At 52.3% G+C, this 13,394-nt stretch overlaps 1 protein-coding gene across 2 annotated transcripts in view; it reads left to right on the top strand.

Annotated features, from left to right (window-relative positions):
* The first annotated feature begins 4,643 nt into the window (after positions 1-4,643).
* The window catches only part of FAM167A (family with sequence similarity 167 member A), a 40,325-nt gene continuing 31,574 nt past the window's right edge, over positions 4,644-13,394 (top strand). Inside the window, exons 1-3 of one of the 2 annotated variants that reach the window (XM_047717453.1) lie at positions 4,644-5,024; positions 7,180-7,291; positions 11,768-11,865. The gene's annotated coding sequence lies outside the window, so the exon portion shown is untranslated. The remainder of the gene's footprint in view (positions 5,025-7,179; positions 7,292-11,767; positions 11,866-13,394) is intronic. The other variant, XM_047717452.1, reaches the window with a different exon arrangement.

The raw sequence follows: 13,394 nt of genomic DNA on the forward strand, positions 1-13,394 counted from the left end.
CTCCTCCCCAACTTATGCTCAACTCACTCTCTCTCAAATAAATAAATAAAATCTTTTTAAAATACATAAATAAATAAATGAAAGTGTGGAATCCAAGGCAGGTCCTCTTCCATTATAAGGACAGTATTATTAAAGGATTTCCATTTTATAGATGAAGTAATTGCAGCTCAGAAAAGTCAAGTGACTTTTTACAGGCATATACCAGCAACCAGAAGAGCTAGGACTTGGACCTGAGTCTGCCTGCCTCCAGACACCTGCTGTCCCCCTTCACTATGCTACTTCCCCCATCACCTATCCTCACCTGGGAAATGCAGTGAGCGTCTCCCTGCCATGGGTCTGGACTTCTATGGCCTCTCACCCCCAGTAAAATGGAAACAATCTCTTTAGTGGTCACCCTGCTTCCTGTCTGACCCCCACATCCACTAGGCCTCTCTGAGATACGAAAGCCATGACACACTCCCTTCTTAACTCCCTGCCTTCTGGACCATGTCCAGGGGCCTAATGTGGGCCCATCATGCCCTCTTATAGTCTGCTCAAGTACATTTCGGTCCTGCACACACTAGTCCCTCTTCTGCCCTCTACCTCAGGCCTCCCCCAAACCTCTCCTAATCAGCACCCACTTATCCTCCTCATCTGGGCTTAGAGGGCACCCATTGCCTCCCTCACTCCAGTTCTAAGGTCAATGCTTTGTTAATTAACTCCCTACACTCAGCAGCTGCAGGCATCACGCCCCAATGCCTAGCACCCGGTGACAGAGTGAGCTGCCCACAAATGCTCTTTGAACTAATGAGGTCCCCATAAGAGGGGACGCTACCCCCAACCCCGGTCTCCCTTCTGTGTTCAGCCTGAATTAACCCCTTCTGAGAGATAAGAGCAGAAGAGAGCCATTACTGTTGCGAGATCGGTGCCAAATGACCAACACTTCCTGGATCCTCTTGACACACTGGGCCCCCGGATGGAACAGTCTCCCCTAAAGGCAGCAGGTGTGAGCTAGCGGACTCTGGCCCAGGACTACAAGTCCTAATTGCTCCCTGGGGCAGGAGAGGGTGTCACCACCATACAATCAGGCCAAACAGAAATTTCTTCCTTCCTTCTCTTATTCAGTGAATGGGGACCAAACCTGAATCACCATTGAGGGATACTCAGGAGCCTTAGACAATGGAGTTTGCCCTTGAGTAGCTTAGAAATGCCAGTGGGCACAAATGAGATGAATTTTGATAAAGGTTTGCCATGTGGGAGGGTTGAGCTGGGTATCCTGTGCTCGCCTTGGGAGGAAGGCGAGACCTTACCAGAGTCTGCCAGGTCCCTCATCTCCTTCAAATCTTTGCTCTAATCTTTGACGAGGTCATCCCTGCCTGCCATGCATGGGTTGAGCACATTGTGGTCACTGAGGCTGCCTGGCCCATTGCTCACAGGGACTGTAGGATCAGAGGGCAGCAACAGGCTGTGCCCTAGACTGTGGGTCCGACAGTTCTGGGAGCCCGGACACTACCAGCTGTGTGACTCAGAGTAAGTCCCCTAACCTCTCCAAGTGTGGCACCCTTAGAGCTAGGAGGGAGAATGTTTCTTGACCCCTACAGAATTTCTGTAGGAACAAGAAAGACATTGTCCCACTCCTCTTAGGACTGCTAGAAAGGAACCCACTCTGTCACCTATCAAGAGCTGGGCTCATGTCAGTGAGGCTGCTGTCGGCTAGCATTCGTGCTCACTAACATGCTCCTGACACCCGGGACGGCCATCTCCTAGATCATCATGTTTTGCCCCTGGAAAGTCAAATTGGACAACTGGACCGACCCAAAAGGCAGCCCTAGCACCAGTGTGCTGTCCTACTTACTCCTGCAGGTTTGGCCCAGTGTTCCCTGGTCCACACGGCCAACTACAGGGAAGAGCCCCCAGATGGCCCCACCACTCTGGGCCATGGGGATACCCACCCATCACCAGACTCCAGCCAGACCTCACAGCAGCCCCCATAAAAGGCATAAAAGACTGTAAAAAGTAGGTGACACAGGTACCCCAAACACAAGGCCAGTTTTAGTTTGTAGTGGTGTTTCCTGATGTTGCTACTCACAAAAACTAGTTGCTGTAGAAAACACAGAAAATTAAGGCAAGTCTATAGAAGGTTTTTAAATCCTGTTAGTCTACCACCCAGAGATAACTGCAGCTCATATATGCATATACCCTCCTAATCTTTTTTTTTACTACATATAAAAAAATTAGACATTAGATATTAGAATTAAAGCTTTCATAATGTCTTGTTTACATAGACGTTTGGTATCCCTGCCCTATTTACTTGGCATGAAATCAGTAGCATTTCCCTACATCATCAAATATTTTTTGAAAATATTTGTATGACTACATACTGCCCTATGCTAGAGGTTTAAACATAACTCATTTGATCGCTGTGTAGGGTTAGATATTAGGCTGAGACTGTTCCAGCAGAAACTTGGTTCCTTCTCCTCTTTTTCACCTTCCTCTCTGACTCTCCCAGTCTTTCATCACCGACTACCCTCCTGCCCAGGCATATGCCAGGCTGAATGGGAGGCTCAGAGTAAGATCCGATCCCTGCCCCGGCCTGTCCACATGAAGACAGAAGACAGTGCACTCTTCAGAAAGCAGAACAGGAGCTTCATGCCAAGTGAGGGGCTAGGGGGGTAAAGGTCATAGGAGGCGTTTCCAGATGGGGTGGGAAATCTCCAGGAAGAAGACATTGGAGCACTTTCCACACTGGGGCCAGAACACACTGGACCAAAGGAGGGCAAATACTCAGAATTCAGCACAGGCCCCTGTGTCCAAGTACACCCCGCCCAAGAAAAGCCTGAGTCCCTGAATCTGGACCAAGTCCCTCTGCCTGCAAACATGGCTCCTGTCCCACTCAGCTGACAGCCTTAGAGGGAGACAGATATTAATCAATCACATAACTTCACAAATGAAGATAAAAATTACAGATGGTCCAGGAAGGAGAGATAGGTAGTACTATGAGGACATATAACCTGGGGCTCCCTCGGGAGACAGAAATGTGGCCAGCCCCATGTGGAAGGAAGGAGCAGGAGTGGAGAAGGACCCAGAAGAATGACGGTGTGGAAAGCAGAGCAGCAACGCAAGGTGGAATCCAAGGGGTGGGCAGAGCCAGACCACGCAGGCCTGATGGGCCATGCTGGTTTCTTATCTTGGGAGGAACGGGAGCTGTTGGAGGGCTTTAAGCAGGGAGCAGCCAAGATCGGATTCCATTTTGAAGAGTGCTCTGGCTGTGGGCGAGTCACTGGCTCAGGGGCGGGGCAAGAGTGGGTGCAACACGGACCGGAAGAGGCTGTGTTGCAGCTGGGGCAGGCTGACGGTGACTTGGGCCAGGGTCGTGGCAGAGGGGATGGGAAGAAGTGGAAGGATTGGATCGATATTTCCAGAATCAAGTTTGAGTCAATAATGTGATTTTTTTTTCAAAGAAATCCCCGTTGAAGTACACTTGTGTACTAGAAACATTGACCTGTTAGCAAAAAGAGGTGCTCACATTAGCAGGATGTCTCCTTAGACAAAGTCCCTGGGCAGACATCCTAGTGAAGGCAGAAAGGAAGGAAGTGGGACAGGCCCCAAATGGGGAGTTGCGGTAAGGGACAGGGCACCAGGGGGCAGCACAAGGGGCTCAGTCTCTGAGTTGCAACAACTAGACCTGCCCTGGCCACTGAACCCGGCAAGTCACTTTGCAGTCCCACACCTCACTGTGTACATCTGCTCATCCGGAAAACAACGCCTGCTCTGCACCCATCCCCACTCCGTGTTGTTGTCAGGATGGCAGATTAGATCATTTCAAAGGATCCTGCCAACCTCAAGGGTCTTAGGAAAGGAACTTGGCCATGTCCCAGGCTGCCCTAAGAATGAAGCGAACTTCCAGTAATCACCCCTGGGGTCAGAGGTTCCAGGAGAAAGTGGAGCCCTTGAGCTCTGGACCGGAGTCCTGGGTGTCCAGGCAGGGCTGAGGCTGAAGGTCAGGAGAGGGCAGCCCTGGCTGGGTCCGGGATGACTTGTAGGTTCCTGCAGCTGTAGGCGCTGGTACAGCAGGGACTGGACCTTCCAATGTAACTATCTCCAGTGGTTGACACACCACAGAGAAGTACATGCCGGAAGGCATCCCGTGATTTGTGGGGAAAACACGTGCTCTGGGGGCAGGCCCCTCTGAAGCACTCCCAGCTCCTCTGGGAGAAGATCTGGAAAAAGTCTGTTTCCACTTACCCTCTGGTTTCTGCGGAGTCTCTCTGAACCTCAGTTTCCTCATCTGTAAGCTGAAAATGCCCACATCTCCCTGCAGAGGCGCTGGGATGATGGGGCATATATTAGGCACTCCGTAATGGGACGAGCTGCTGCAAATTTGAACTCAAGCCCCCTGTAAATGGGGTGTCGGATCTGGGCTCGCGCACACGCGCTGAAGGTCGTTCTTTTCCCCCTCCATGCAGGCAAATTTGCTGACAGTGGCAAAGCCACGTTGCCATGCTTGGGGGTGGGGGAGACTGCTTTGGTTTGGATTTAATAAAATTTTTTTTAAAAAAGGGGATATTTGGGTTTGGTTTCGTCTAGGGTTTGGCAAATGTGTGTGATTTGCTTCTCCCTGTGGCTGGGCGGCGGCTCCGGTTCGGGTCCTGGTGGGAAAGAGCAACTAGGGGGCTTTAGGACCCGGCTGCCCGTCGGCTGGACCCCGAGGTCCGGGGTCCCAGGTCCCGGGAGCGGCGGGTAGACAGGCTTGAATGAGAGGCTGGCGGAGACCGGACTGAAACCGCTCAGGGTGGAATAGCTCCGCCGTCGCCAGGCAACCGCCCTGACGCAACGAAAAAAAAAAAAAAAAAAAAAAAAAAAAAAAAAGTCCCTTTAAAAAAAAGAATAGTGCTGAGAATTCACGGGAGCAGAGAGAAAGGGAGGCAGAAGCCAGCTCAGCCCAGAGGCGGGAGCCAGAGGCTGCGGCGCCCGGAGCCCACGTCCCGAGAAGAAGGCTGGGGCTAGGTGACTCCCTTGGAAAGGGCCTTGGAGCGCCTCGGAAGGTGGGTTCGCGACCGGGGCGAGACGTGCCCAGGACTGGGGTTGGAGCTGGGTGCCCCGCTGAGGGTGGTGCGGCTGTGGCCCAAAGGCGGCTGGAGGGGAGGGGGCTTGGGGTCGCAGGTCCCTAGAGCAGGCACAGGCAGAGAGCAGTATGGAGGGGCGGGGGCCGGGGTGGGGGGGGAGTGGCTGGCGAGCACGGATTCCAAAGCACCCTGGAGTGAACACCCCGCAACCCTCCCTCAGGAGAGCGGGATCCTGCCTCACCGTCCCTGGGGGCTCACTTGTCTCATGGGGAATGGGACAGCCTGCTGGACTCTATCTCCCACATCCTTGCTGTCCCCTTCCATGGCTAAGATCTTGATGGAGATTTGGGGTACACTGAGAGGGAGGAGCCCCACTCAGTCCCTCCAGGTCTATTCCCAGACTGTTTGTCGTCTCTAAGGCCGCCCTATCCCCTCCAACCTACTTCAGGCACAGTGACATCAAGGTCCTGCCCCAAGGAAGCAATCCCTAATTCAGAAGAAGTGACCCAGGGCACTTGGGCCCTGGGTGTTCTGAAGGGCTGAGGCCAGTGTGATCAGAGGGAACTGTACCGCCCAAAGGGCCCCAGGGGAAGGAGCAGGTCAGCCTTGAGACTGTCCCCTCACCCCACCCCAGGGTTCACTAAGAGAAGGCAGGAAGGTCTGTGGTCCTTGACTTGGGCACAGGTATCTCCCTCTACCAAGTCAGGTTGGATGTTCCGCTTTTAAAATAATCCCTTATTGTCTGTGTCTGGTTTTCATTCTCTGTGGCATGTGGTTCCTCCTGAGAAGGTCCGAAGGTAGACTGATTCTAGGTTGGTGGGTCATGACCTCCTCTTAAACTCACAGGCACGTTCTCCCAGATTAAGTTGCCATCAACTCCCAGCCATTCCTGGTGAATCCCAGGTGGGATGAGCTCAGGTCACCATCAACAGCAGAATCCCCTAAGTGCCTAAGGGAGCCAGGGTTCCAAAGCAGCTTCCCTTCTGATGCCCCAGAGATGGTCCTGCCGCCCACCGGGTAAGGGGTGGAGAGGGGAGAGTGCTGTCCCTCTGTGAGAGTGCTGTCCAGAAAGAGTGAGGAGGCCATGGCGCCTCTAGCCTGACCACAACCGCTCGTTTCTGCTAGTCTGTTTTTAAGAGGTTTGGCAGAGCAGCCATGAGCTGTGCTTAGAGTGGATAAAGATGACAGCTCTTTTCTAAGTACATTTACCAAGCAGGCACCGCTTGAGAACCCTTGTCATCCTTTGGTCATTTTATTCTCACAATAGCCCCCAGAGGGGACACTGTATCCCCATTTTGCTGATGGGACTCCAAGAGACTAGGTAACTCTGTATGGCTCAGGTAGCTAGTGAAAGAGCAGGGAGAGTCAGCCTCGTGTGCCTGACTCATAAGACAGTGCTCTCAAAGGAAGACTGCTTTAGGAGATCCGAGGGAAGAGGTCCAGAGAGGAGGAGAAAACCAGTTGCACCCAGAGAAAATGAGAGCTCTGTGGCAGGGCTTATCCTGTGTCCAGGGACTGTGCATTACCATCCTGAGGGACCCCGTGCAGACAGGAAATCCACCTCTTGCGTCAGGAACCTGAAAGGCTCTGCAGTCGGACTGGCTTGCTTCAACCACACTTGTCTCAAGTGTAAAGAAGGGCTCTCCCTCACCCCCTTCTCCTCCCTGCCCACCAGACGTCCCCAACTTTTCAGGCACTTGTTTCTCTCTTGTCCTCCCAAATACATGCATGGATTTGCACAAGATGAATAGTCCCATTTCCGTATCTACCAGCTTGGCCTCCCTCCAAAACAAGACTCTGATGGGGAAGTAAATTAAGGCAGTGCCTAACTGTTTGCTGAGAGAGACCCACAGAGCCCCAGACCAAGGGGGGAGAAACTGCTTGTTAGGCTCCTCACACACTCGGGTGGTTTTCTCTAGGTAAATTTTGCTAGTGGAAAGCTCCTGTGGTCCCACACGAGCATCTGGAATTTTCAGACCCCTCTGGGAGCTATGCTGTAACTGGCCGTGGCTCTTTTCTTGACTGGGATGTTGAGCTGCTTGCAAAGCTGGAAGATGAATGATAAGCTGACCAGTTTGCTCCCTGGTTTATAGAATAAGGTTGAGGGAGTTCTTACTAATTGGAAATCTCCTAGGATTAGCCTGGATGGCTCTCAATACACAAATGTACCCTGGGACGTGGATTGGGGTGAGGAGAAAGGAAGGAAAAGGCAAATTCTGAAGCAGTGGTCAGGCTGACCTCGGAAGGTGTGAGGCAGGGCTACAGAGAGGGTGGGAGCAGGGAGAATGAGATGGGAGGTGGGAAAGGGTTTTAGTCAGGAACTTGGCAATCACCCTGTAGAGTTTGGGCTGCCCTAGAGGGTGGACTTGCCAACATGAGTTTGGAAGGCTGCAAATGTCAGCTTTTCCATGGTTAGGACAGTTGCCCTGGTGCGTGAAAGCCCAGAGCTTCCCCCGCCCCAATTCTCTCTGGAGAAGTTGGGAGAGAAAGGAAAGAAAAGGAGAAGGAAGGTGGGCAGGAGGAGAGATTAGAGGCTTGCACTCCCTACACCATCTGCTTTCCTTCTGAATGCTCCCCGACCCCCTACCCCAAGCATGGAACAGGCTTACCCAGGAACCAGGAAAAGTCCTTAGGGAAGGGAGTGCATAGGGCAGCAGCCCATCTCCTTGTGGGCACTGCCCAGTCCAGGGAAGGTTCTCATCCTTAGGGGTAGAGAAGTAATGACTCTCCGGCATCAGGGGCCTCCTCCCCATAGGCCCCTGCCCAGCAACCTTTACGGAGCCCTGGGAAGGGGCCAGGGTTCAGCTTATCCAGGGGTATAGCCTGAGCTCAATTTCTTCAAGATAATCTTTCCAGTATGGCCAGAAATCCACCCCCCAACCTGCCCCCCACATACCCAGAATCTGATCTATTGTGGGAGCTGGTAATGGGTCCCAAAAGACTTCCTCATACATCTTGACCCTTGAGACCTGGAAGGGAAGGCCCAGCTCAGAGCTCCTTTTCCGCCTACATAATGGGCCCAGACAGTGACCTTCATTGTGGCCACAGTTTCAAGGCTTACTGAAGGCCGAGCAGCATTTCCTCATTCCAGGAAACCAACAGAGCCCTGAGTGTGAACTGGGCACTTCAGCCCCGGAGGCCAGCTGGGGAACTCTCAGGGTGATGAGTACCCAGGTCCTGGATCGGGATCCTTGCCTGGGAGGCCTCTCAGGGCCCTGACTCTCCCCCTCCCTTCACCCCCACAATGTGAAAGGAAAATGACACTACCTCCTTAGCCCGGTGAGCATTGACATATGCGGTGCCCTGGGGACACTGAGATTCTATTAACTGACTTAAGTCATAACTCTAGGGTTTGGTTGGGTTGGTTTTTGTTTATTTGTTGGATGGCAACCCCTGCGAGGAAGGTGAAGGCGAACCTCGTTAGCAGGTTGGATGAAAGCAAGCCTCAGACCACATTGTGCTGTATATGTAGACATTTTTTTTTAAAGATTTATTTATTTATTTGATTTATTTATTTGACAGACAGAGATCACAAGTAGGCAGAGAGGCAGGCAGAGTGAGAGGGGGAAGCAGGCTCCCCGCTGAGCAGAGAGCCCAATGCGGGGCTCGATCCCAGGACCCTGGGATCATGACCTGAGCCGAAGGCAGAGGCTTTAACCCACTGAGCCACCCAGGCACCCCTGTAGACATTTTTTAAAGAAAGATTTTATTTATTTATTTGAGAGAGAGAGAGCACAAGCAGGGGGAGCAGCAGAGAGTGAGGGAGAAGCAGGCTCCCCACTGAGCTCAGAGCCTGACATGAGGTTCAATCCCAGGACCTGGAGATTACAACCTGAGCTGAAGGCAGACGCTTAGCCGACTGAGCCAACCAGGCATTCCCCTATGTAGACACTTTAAAAAATATATATATTTTTTTATTTATTTCACAGATAGAGAGACAGTGAGAGAGGGAACACAGGCAGGGAGAGTGGGAGTGGGAGAAGAAGGCTCCCCGCAGAGCAGAGCACCCGATGTGCGGCTGGATCCCAGGACCCTGGGATCATGACCCGAGCCAAAGGCAAATGCTTAATGACTGAGCCACCCAGGTGCCACTATAGACATCTTTTGAACAACTATTTGCACACAGGTCCAGCAGAATTCATGCAGCTTGTTCTTTGGGCTGGGTGAGGTCGCAGCCATCTGTCCCACTAGGTGTCCTGACCACGCCTCCCCTGAGAGCTCACTAAATCCCTTCACCCTGCCTTTCCAGGTCAAGATGTCTCGAGTAATTTTCGCCAACCACGTATCTTGAATACCTCTGTTGTCACCAAGGAGACTGCATTTCTAACATTTACTCTGTTAATTATCAAATGCCCGGTGTGGAGCAGAGAGAAGGACAGCCAGAGCACCTGCCAGAGTCCCCCTGGAGCGCAGACCCTCTGCCTGAGGCAGCTGGCCAGGAGGGGGGAGTCCCAATCACCATGTGCCCTTGTTGCAGCTAGCTTAATGAAACCACGCAGAAGGGTTTTAAGATCAATTGTAGACACCGTGTGACAGATAAAACAATGGTCTTGCCCTCAAGGAGTGTGGAGTCTGATCAGGGTTGCAGGATAAGAAAGACCATTCAAGCAGCCCAGAGTACTGAGCTGACAGGAGAGTGATGTTCCGAGCAATCTGGAGCACACGGACGTACGTGAGCTCTCTTGAATGGTTTGGCAGCCGTTCCGCCCTTTGATAAGCCAAGGAGAGGCCCAGCCAAGTGTTGTCATGGATGGGAAGGGACAGTCCTACTAGTGACTAGTAGACTAGTCAGTCTAGTGACTAGTGACGTGACTAAGAATTCACATACCCTCTACTTCATTGGGACCTTCCAAAGCTTTGAAGTAGGTTCCGGTATGAACCCCATTTCATGGATGGGGAACTTGAGGCCTAGAGGATTAAATCAATTACCCAATGTGGTAGAATTAGTAAGTGTTGGGACTGGGCTATCAGCCCCTGTCCCCCAACACTCAGCCCTGCCCCATCCCTAACCTGCCCTATCTGTTTCTCCCAGTACCGAGTCCTACCCTCTGTGAGGTATGGACTTGGCAGCTCAGCAGCCCAGCCGCTCAAGCTGACACGAGTGGGGAGCAAAGTCACACATCCCACTTTCTGTTCTGCCAGAGCCAGCTGTTCCCTCCAGAGCCCAGTGTGGGTGCTGTCCTGCCCTCAAGTTAGCTGCAGGCTAGACACTGCTAGGTAGCCTCAGTCCAGCCTGGAATCACCCCTGCCCCCATCCCAGGCTCCTGAGCACGGGCCCTGCCCAAACACAGGGAAATGCTAAGGGCCCTTCAGTCCCTGGAGAGGTCCGCACGCCCAGACGGAGTATGAAAGTGAAGTGATTTGCACAAGCCCAGAGCACACCATGAAACTTCTTAAGAAGTCCTTGCTAAACCATGAGACTTTGGAACTTGTAATGCAGAGCAAAATAGAAAGCCTGTCATCAAAACAAATTCCTATTTGAGCTGAACTTTGTCGATTCTGCTTATTTGAAGTTGAAGCCAATTATCCTGGATCTGGAAACTCCTAAATCAGTCTTGTGTGGGGGCTGAGACACATCCCCGTCTGGAGACACTTTGGTGGGCCACACCCCACAGGGGATGACGGGCACCCCAGCGCCCTTAGTGGTGAAATGGCACCCTGAGTTTCAGTCAGCTGTGAAATGTTCCCTACTTTGATAGCCAGAACACCCGCTTGAACTGTGTCCTACTTTGATCTCTGCGAATTGCTTTAAAGGCCACTTTGTGTCTGCTTTCTACCCCTTAATCCCCAGTGCCATGGCCTTTGGCCAGAAAAGTGCTGTGGTCACAGGCAGCAGTGGGCTGGAGCAGCAAAGGGCTGCCTCAGCCCCCTCCTGGGCGTCTCTGCCTCCATCAGCTCTCCCTGGAAGAGGGCCCCAGCTTCAGACTCCGCATTTCCCATGGCTCCTTCCCCCATCTCCCTTCCCTGCGCCTCCCCCCTCCTTAGCCCTCCCCACCAGAGGACTTGAGGATTCTCAGGCACCTTTATCCCTGCTTGTCAGAGCAGAGCAGCCCTTTCCCAGGACCTCACAGCCTTGGAGGGGACACTGTGGCCTCGACCCCGGGGAGCCCTCCACCCCAGCAGCCCCCTCCCTGCAGCAGCCCTGTGCTTTCTTCTCTCCTTTCCCTGAGGCCATAAATTAGATCTGCAGGTCTGAGGAGCCCAGGAGCCCGGGCCTCTCCCCACAGCAACAGGAAAGCACAAGTCTTTCTTGGTGATTTTCTGGGCACCTTCTTTCACTGGGCAAAATGATAGGAAAGGTTTCCGCGTTCCCAGCCCTGTGTGTGGCAGGAGGCCTGTGTGTCTGCTCTGAACTGCCGGGAGCAGAGCCCATCAATTATTCAGCATGGGCTGAGCACTCTGAATGTGCAAAGGTCTGAACAAATGTTTTTTTATAGAATCTTGCCTCACAGTATCCCAGTGAGATGAAGCAAGGCTTCCCGGTATTCTAGACAGTAAAAGCTCAACATGGAGTCAGAAGAGGAATCTGAGCCCAGACAACCCCACTAACAAAGCTGTGTGACCCCAGGCGAGTCTCGAGACATCTCTGGTTTGCAGTTTGTCTGTGGTTGAACTCTCAGGAAGGGCTCTCTGGCCCAGACCATAGTGTGTGGGGGAAAAACTTGTGAACTTTTGTGTAGAGGGTGATTTCAAAATCATTGTGATTGTTCTCATTATTCCAGGTATGGAAACAGAAGCTCTCAATGATAAGTGGAGGTACAACCATTAGCACAGGACACCGGAAACCGAGCTTCACGGGGAGACCCCTGGGGGAATGTGGGTAAGTGGGTTCCTCTGCCCCCCTGTTCTCATAGCTCATGGACATGGCGACCACCCACCGCCTGCTGTGGTCTAGACTCTGCGCGTGTCAAGGTGGAGGAAGTGTGGAGGCCGCTGTGCCCAAACTGCGCATTTTGCAGGGGAGAAGCAAAAGCCCTGAGAGGGGAAATGAGTCACCTCCATCACTCAGGATGGGACAGGGTCCCTGGAGCTGACTCTCAGACTAGGGGCTCTTTTCTCTCCGACCCTGGGCTGGGTTTGTCTAAAATGGCTATCTCCTTCCCGTCTACCAGCATCAGGGCTGGGACCCTGGCTGGGAGGCTGCCTGGGTGGCCTGGAGCAGGGAAGTCCAGGGGAGTTAGGAACCCAGCCCACTGAGCCTCCCTGCACCTCCTGGGATCCCCAACTGGGCCTCAGCCCATCAGCTCATCCTCCCGTGCCTACAGCCTCAGGTCTGGCATCCCAGCTGCCCCTGGAACTGGCCTGGGAGCCACCAGGCCCCCAACAGCAACACCACAGTCAAAAGAAATCGGTTCTGTCTCCCCTACCTGGCACGTCACTCACATTCCAGAAAGTCATGTGACTTGTCCAGGGGGGTGTCATAGTCATGAATGGCAGAACTTTCCTGAGGCCCAGGTCCCCTCACTTGCCAGGCCCTGCCCTGGGAGGCAGCCTCTAGCCTAGGAGAGAGGCCCTCATGCTGTTTGGCTCACCAGTATCAACAGAAGGAGACATCAGTCTAGCTGTTTGGGTCTCATCCTCCTTGACTGCCCAGATCAATTTTATAGGAAAATGAAGTATTATCAAAGGACTATTTAAATGGCATTATTTCCCCCTGGGATTCCTAAGAACGTGGGCTTTAAAACACTGAAACACTATAAAGCATGTGTTCCTGTTACTTTTCTACAAATGAGGCCAGTGGGGACGTGGTCACAGTGGTGGAGTTGGGAAAATTTGGGCTCAGATGGTAGTTTCTTCGCTCACCTGTGTATGACCTGTCAGGAACGGGAACTCTAGATACTCTTCCTACCTCAGGGCCATTTCAAGGGTTCAACTAGACGTTTGCACAGTGCCTGGCCCATGGTAGCCACTAGAAAATGGTTCTCTTCCCCTCTTCCTCTTGATTCTAGAATTTGTATTTTTATTCCTGTATTTAGTCCGAGAGGAAATAGCCATTCATGTATTTCTTTTATTTATACCAAAAATAGGTGTTAAAATTGAACTGGTGGTACCAAACCAGCAGCCATAAGAAGTATGGGGAGGAATTGGAATCAAATTGTGCCTAGACAGATCCCACAGTCAGTACAGGGAAGTGACTCAGGCCCCTTTAATGACAGGGGACAGAAGTGCAGCTTAAATTAGCTCAAGCAAAGGAGAGAATGTATTAGTGCATAGGAGTGGGAGTTTCTGTCTTTGGACACTGTTGGGTCCAATGGCTCTGAAGATGTTGACATTTCTCTGTCTCTGCCTCTCTTTTGGTTCTCCTCCCTAAAGTCTTACTCCTTCTCAGTGCAAATGAGTTTTCTCTGT

Source organism: Lutra lutra, chromosome 2 (genome assembly GCF_902655055.1).
Source record: "Lutra lutra chromosome 2, mLutLut1.2, whole genome shotgun sequence".
NCBI classification, from domain to species: domain Eukaryota; kingdom Metazoa; phylum Chordata; class Mammalia; order Carnivora; family Mustelidae; genus Lutra; species Lutra lutra.